Source organism: Thunnus maccoyii, chromosome 12 (assembly GCF_910596095.1).
Source record: "Thunnus maccoyii chromosome 12, fThuMac1.1, whole genome shotgun sequence".
Taxonomy (NCBI): Eukaryota; Metazoa; Chordata; class Actinopteri; order Scombriformes; family Scombridae; genus Thunnus; species Thunnus maccoyii.
In genome coordinates this window covers 5,813,064-5,820,124 of record NC_056544.1, presented here as the reverse complement: position 1 = coordinate 5,820,124, position 7,061 = coordinate 5,813,064, and the positions used below count along the sequence as shown (strand labels likewise).

The following is a 7,061-nucleotide window of genomic DNA, read 5'->3' as shown; positions in this document are numbered from 1 at the left end:
GCATCAGTCAGTAGTATATAGACAAACATTTGCATATTAAACAATTAAATAACACTAAAAACCTTACTATGTTGGTGGCCTTACCATGTTGGTAGGAAAATATACCCTTTAAAGCTACTATAGACTTAATGTCTTTAATGGCTTCACGTGAATGGAACGAGGTAGGGATAGGAAAGGAGGTACAGTAGTTGTAAATCACGCGACAATACGAGAGTCTCACACGTTGAACGTCACGTTGACTTTTGTTTCCAGCTCTTGTCATAGGCGGTCCACAAGTTTCAGATCACATTTGTCAATGTACACAGTAAATGTAGCTTTGTGTTTAGTTAGGGAAGCTTGAAGCTCGTTTGGAATCACTGATATCATTGATAGACTTTATTGTCAGTATTGTACATGTGGCACTAGGCAGCCCTCATGAACTGCCAGGTCTCCTTATTATTGTTGATTTCTAATGCCAACACTCCTTTTTTAAGCTTTGGCATTGTTGTCTGATAAGCTCTAATGTTCATGTACATTTACAGTTGTCTCTGATTCCCTACCATTATGTGTTAGGGAGGATTAAGAGTCCTCGTTGCTGCTCAGATTCTTTGAGAACTCCTTTGAACAGCAAAATGGTGAATTCCTTTACCTAAGTGTCTCTGACTGAAATTATAACATATATATCAGACTCTCAACCTACCTGGGATCTTGAGTTGTATCTTTTGTAAAGTTGACCCTGTTTTCTTGTTCCCGAGTGTTAAAAGTGTAAAAAGGATGTCCAGTACACCATTTGTCGTTGAATCTTCCTGTTAGTGACTTCCATAGTAACGCCTTTTTTTTTTAGATCTTAATTGTATGTGATTCACATATGAAAAAATATATAAAAACTGATGAGGACTTCCACAGTTTTTCATCTTGATGTGTTGTACTAGGCTAAAAAACATTGTTGCGTATAATTACTTCATTCATCTATGACAATGATTGTGTATAATCACAATTTTGTAATTTAAAGGCTTGTGCTGTCCCTTGGCTGATGTGATCTTCATCTTCATCTTTGAAATCTTTCTGATTTCATGGAAGATGCAAAGTAATCCAGGCAAGCAAACCTGGACATTCCGTTCTCAAATACTTGAGAAAATGGTAGTATCCAATTTTGTAGCCCATTGAATCTGGTCCCACCTCTGTTAAAATAGGAAGAAACATTAATTAGAAGTGAGTTTGAATGGAATAAATGGTAGTTAACTTATTTACTTCTAAAACCCTCACTCCTGGCAATTCTCAAGCCTGATTAACCCAGTTGGCTGCCTGTGCTTGAGTAAAATTGGCTGGTTGAGTCATTAGTTATCCCTTAGAGATCTTAAAACCCTACAAGACATTACTTGCCGTACCAGACGACTTCACATGTGCCACTGACTGCTCTCTGGTCACCAGTACTGTAGGATGTGCGTGAAAGTGGAGATATCATGCAATATAAAAAGCAAAGAGGAACTATAGCTGCGAGATGCAAATACTGGCTTCAGGAAGGAGAGACAGAAAACCTTTTGTTCGTAGCAGCCCCAGGGAAAGGCAGGGTCTTCACAAATTTTAATACCAATACTACTAATATTACTACTAATACTAAATAATAAACTTTATTTGTATAGCACTTTTCAAAATGAATGTTAAAAGTGCTTAACAAGACAAATAGAAGAGTGTAGAGTGTTTCAACTATGGGTAAGGGGATTATTTGGCAGGTTTTCATTATTCATTATATGACAGACAGGGAGCGAGATGTGAATTCAAGAATATGCAGCTGCCATTTCATCATGGAAAAGAGAAATGTAATCAACTTACCCTCTGTAAATCATTAACAGTAACAAAACAAAACAAACCATAACAAAAGCCTGAACCACAGAGCTCAGTTGTAGTCCAAAAACTATTATACTACACTGAACTAGGTGAACTAACATGTTTGTATTTTGTAGGACACACTGTCATTCTCGAAGAAACTCCACTCAAACCTATACATTTTACTGCCTCAAACAGAAGTTGGTTTCATGCCAGTGAGCCCTTCTGGCTGGAAGGAGACATGTTTTGATGATACATTATGAGCTGAGCAGACAAACTCACTCTCATGGTTGGTGTGACGCTCCTGGGGTGGGACTTACTGTCACAGAGACTGAGGGTGCTGTTTTCCTGGCAACTGGTGGGTGGAGGTGCAGCTAATACCTCTCTTCCTGGAGGGAAGTAGAATGACGAAGGACTTTCACTGGCCTTATTAGGGCATGAGCACGTAGCAGTGCGAAGGCCCTATTGTATCTGAGGGAATTATTATTATTATTATCTGCAATGGAATACATTTTTGAGGGGCTAAACATGCTTGAAAACTCACAAAACTTTACACATGCATCAGAAGTCAGGGGAAATTGTATCTTTTATAGTGATTGGGCTTGGGCATGGCCAGCAGGCTCCATTGCTCCCCCAAATGCAGGTCCATTTTAGAAAAAGTTTCTTTGATGTTGATGAAATTTGGTGGGATCATTGCGCTCATCGGTATACCTAGAAACTTTTAAAAATTATTTTTTTTACCCAACAAGAAGTCAGCCATTTTGGATTTCTTGCGTCAGTTTTCATTTTACAAAGACATATTTGAGGCCTTTAGGATATGCAAAACTCACAAAACTTTGCACACTTGTTCGGATTAATAATTAGTTCGATTTGATATTACAAATGGGCTTGGGCGTGGCACGGCAGCTCTATAGCACCCCTTAATTACTTTTGGCATTTTTGAGGTGCTAGGAATGCTTGAAAACTCATGAAACTTTGCACATTCATCAGACGTGGCGAAACTTGATATCGGATATTGGTTTTGACTCGGGTGTTCCAAAATGGCTCAAGGGCACCCCCTAGAAAATTTCAAATTAAAAGCCCTCATCTTTAAATTTGATGTAGATGAACGAAATTTGGTAGGCACACGTCCAGATGCACAAAAAAGCCTGTTGGAGCCATACCCTAAGTCCAATAGGAAGTTGGCCATTTTGAGTAAACTGTGCAATTTTTGCCCTTTGCAGGCGTTATATTTTAACAAACTCCTCCTAACCCAAGCGACTTCAAATTTGGACAGTGTCATCAAAACACCTTTGTGATGAAAAGTCTCAAAATTTTGAGTTTTCATTGGACGCCCTTGACGTGGTGATGCGCCAAACTTTGATGTTTTGCCATTAAACAGGAAGTTGTTGCAACTCCACTAGACCTTGTCTTTGCCCCAAATTTCACATGCTTGATAAGACTCCTGGCCTGAACACCTCTATATGTCCATATTGGGTCATAGCCATAGCACATGATATGACATGATATACAACATGTTGTATAATTAGTGGTTGTTCTCTAGTGCCACATCGTGACCACAGGAAGTGATATGTAAGTCGTTCATGCAACGTCCGATAGGAGCCTGGTCCTGAACACATCTGCATGCCCGCAATAAAAGACCTCAGAGGGCCCGATCATCGCTGCTTGCAGCTTTAATTCACAGTTGGTATTATTTTCTGGAGGGTGTACTTGTTTGCTAAGCTTCCTCATGTCACACATATGGTGTACACAGCACTCTGGCAGAGAATACTTCAAAAAATTTAATTTGCTATGTCTGTGTGGTTGTCAAATCATCCTGCTCCAGCTATGAATGTAAAATTTTACAATACATTTGTTGGAACAAAATAACACTGAAAATACCTCCAGATGACTCCTGAACCTGTTAAATCTGCTGATCAAAGAGATTGCCAGCACCCTTGTTTTATTTGTTTGATTAGCAGGCCCTGGTATGACAAGGGAGAAAAAAATGTGGTTAAAACATGGTTAAGGCAAGTATTATTAGGACCATCTCCTTTAACTCAGCTCTCACAGTTCGCTGCCAAGTTGATTTGGGCCTGAACTGTGAACTTCACTGTAATAGCTTCAGTTTACAGCCATGCTTTAAACTTCTCAATGGACCTCACTTACACTACAACTTTTCCCAGTGGCCACTTGTGGTATTGCAGTGAAAAAGCATTTTCCCCATACTTCCACATAATTTTTTATTTATCCTTCATTTAGCCAGGAAGGTCCCATTGACATACAAGATCTTTTCTTCCAGGGAGTTCTGGCCATTATAAAAGAGATGTCTGTAAAACTGATGACACGACACCCCCTTAAATGGCAAAGAAGACAAATTATGACTCATTATGAATTTTTGATCCATGAAGGTTTTATATTTGTATTGGTGGTGATGTCACAGATTCAAAAATCTGTGATATCACCACTGCTTTAGTAAAACCTCTTTTAAAGAATGGACACCTGGATATTTTAACACCCAGCAATTTTAGACTGATGTCAAGTCTTCCATTATTAAGTAAAATTTTAGAGAAACTAGTTTTTAATCAGTACTTTTTTAAACTCAAACACTAAATTAGAATGTTTCAATGTTTCCAGTTTTAGGACACATCACAGCAGAGACATTCCTGATAAAAGTTAGGCTAAATATTTCCCCAAAAATCTGGATCGAGGGTGATGGTGGATCCATTTCCCTGTGCCTCAGATGTTATCTCGTCTCAGTGTCTCTCATTTGTTATCTTTTCTGTTCATTTATGTAGAGCAAGGACGATAAATGGGCCGAGAAGTACAAAAAGGTTGTCCACTAGAAGAGATTTTATATAGGTTTTGAGTCTCTCAGAAGTCAATGTTGGCCCAAAAAATCTGGTATCAGTCAGGCTCCTTGATTTCATGTTATTTCTGGTTGTTTGTTTAAGTCTACCTGAAAAATGTTTGTTTGTTTCAGATCTGATTTTTCCAACTTCTTATTCAGATAAATTATAACTTACACTTTTATAAAGACCAAGCTAATGAAAAGTACAGTGAATCCAACTTACACCTGTTGCATTAAATCACAATAGATGAATACTTAATTATTACATCAATGAATGTATTGTTTTTAACAGAAACATTAACAATATGGACAAAGCAATAAACAAACAGAGGAACAGTTTCAGTCCTCGTCTTTAGGCAGCAGCAGCAGCAGCAGTAGCAGCAGAAAGTTTTTCTGAACCAGCTCAGGAAGTCCTGAATCCTGCATGTGTAGCAGAAAAATCAGGTAATTATCACTATAAACCTGCATTCTCTTGTAATCTCACCTCCCCTTAAGATGATATTTATGTGATGAGGCACTGATCAGTTTTTACAGTATGAAACAGTAACAAGTAGTACAAAGTATAACTTCACAATTTATCTCATCTTCCCCACACACACAGCATTGTTTTCTTTGGAAGAGACTGTACAGTCAGCAAATAATAGCATTTAATGATGTCTTATATATTTTTACTTAGGTGTACAGAATATACAAATGTATAACTGTAACTGTTTTGACTCTGTTTTTGTTTTTGATAGAAGCGAGACAAGTTTGAGAACATAAAATACACAGAGTTGAGACTTGAATTTGATCACCTGGACAAATTTCTGATATTGTGTAGGTTCATTTATGAGCCAATCAAGTTTTCTTTTGGATCTTAATGTTTTCTCAAGAGCTGATTATTTCAGACGAATAAAGATCAGTGTATGTGTATGTTAGTCCTCTTCAAACAGGGACCTTGAAAGACAATCTGAAACCTAACCTGAAGAGGATAGGGACACTGAGGTGACCCGAGCTACAGAGACACTGGTCACTTTCACACAGGGGAATAATAATGTTACTTGCTCTGGCAGAGTGAGCAAACCAGCAATCAGGCTGGATTTGTGAAGTCTATGGACTGTGAGAGTTTTTTTTTTGAAAAAGGAGGATGATAAGATAGATGCACTGTTAATGATAACATAGGAAATGTTTCAGTTGACTTGTAAGCTTGTTAAATAGAAAATCTATACCCCATAGCTGTCAGGAATAGGTTGGACAGTGAACAGTGTGATACAAAGATGTTTTGTTGTCTTTGATATTTCTGTTGAAGATTCAGTAAAAGGAAGAAAATGTTTATTATTTTAGTTGTGGAAATACTGGGAAAAGAGTATAAAAGCATATGGATTACTACAATGTTAAGTTAAAGTTGTTTACAGTAAATATTCAGAGAGACTTTTGAGATAATTATCTTAGAGGGGGAGATGTAATGAATGACAGTTAGTATCAGAAGATCCTGTCAATGTATTATCTTGACGTTGAGTGTGCATGTCATATAGGATGATGTAGGCGGAAGCATTAAGTTCGGTGTTGTTGTACAGGAGAAGGAGCAGTAAAGATACATGGAGAACAAGCTCATGAAGTTGGTCCAGTTTATTATTTGTGATATTTTTTATGTCAGTAAGCTGGACATCTACAGATATTACAAATCCTCAAAAAGGGATCTCAGAACAGAAAATGCCTCTAAAAGACCAGTAACTTCAAAGATGTTGTTTTCTGCGGTGTTCCCTCTACATTTTGGACAGTGCACAAAGGTCTGCTGCCACCGTTCCACACATGTTTTGCAGCCAATAATGCTTCGGCAACACTGTGCGAAGACTGGCTCCTCGATCAAATCTAAAAAACAAAATGAGAGAAAATAGTCATTCTCTATGTGTGTCCCCATCTGTCCTTAAAGTGATCTTGATGTAGGCCTACTTGGTGATAGTGTTTTCTTTTTACTCAACTTAAATTCTTTTAAAACTTTCTTTATTGTATCATTACACCATGGGCTGTCACACAAAGGTCTGCATCAGTACATGTAATTCATTGTACTGCATGAGACACAGCTAGCCTTGGTTAGCGAATGTAAAACTGTATGTGTATTTGGAAATCTCAAATTCTGGCACACCCTAAATAAAATGGATCCAAAATTATTTTACATATAGGACAATAAGTATATATTGCATACTTACTCAAACAAACAACACAGCAGAACCCTTGCTTGATGGTATGTAGCTGGGAAGGAGTCAAGATGACTCTTTGAGTAGCAGCCAAACTGATGAGCTCTCTGATTGCTGCAGCGACATCTGGTAGGCTCTGTGATGCCAGCACAAGCTCTTCTATTCTCTCAGTGACCTCTCCAATGCCTGCAGCATCATCATCATTTCCACTGTTGCAACGAAAAACATAATCGAATAATCAATATGTA

General features: G+C 37.9%; 1 long non-coding RNA gene across 2 annotated transcripts in view; it reads left to right on the top strand.

The window, feature by feature from the left end:
- Positions 1-7,061, top strand: part of LOC121908533 — a 36,321-nt gene that overhangs the window by 13,821 nt on the left and 15,439 nt on the right. The window contains exon 3 of one of the 2 annotated variants that reach the window (XR_006099257.1): positions 4,929-5,005. The exons of the other annotated variant lie outside the window; for it this stretch is intronic. This is a non-coding gene — a long non-coding RNA (uncharacterized LOC121908533). Of the gene's footprint in view, positions 1-4,928; positions 5,006-7,061 lie in introns of those variants that run through there. 2 annotated transcript variants of the gene reach the window in all.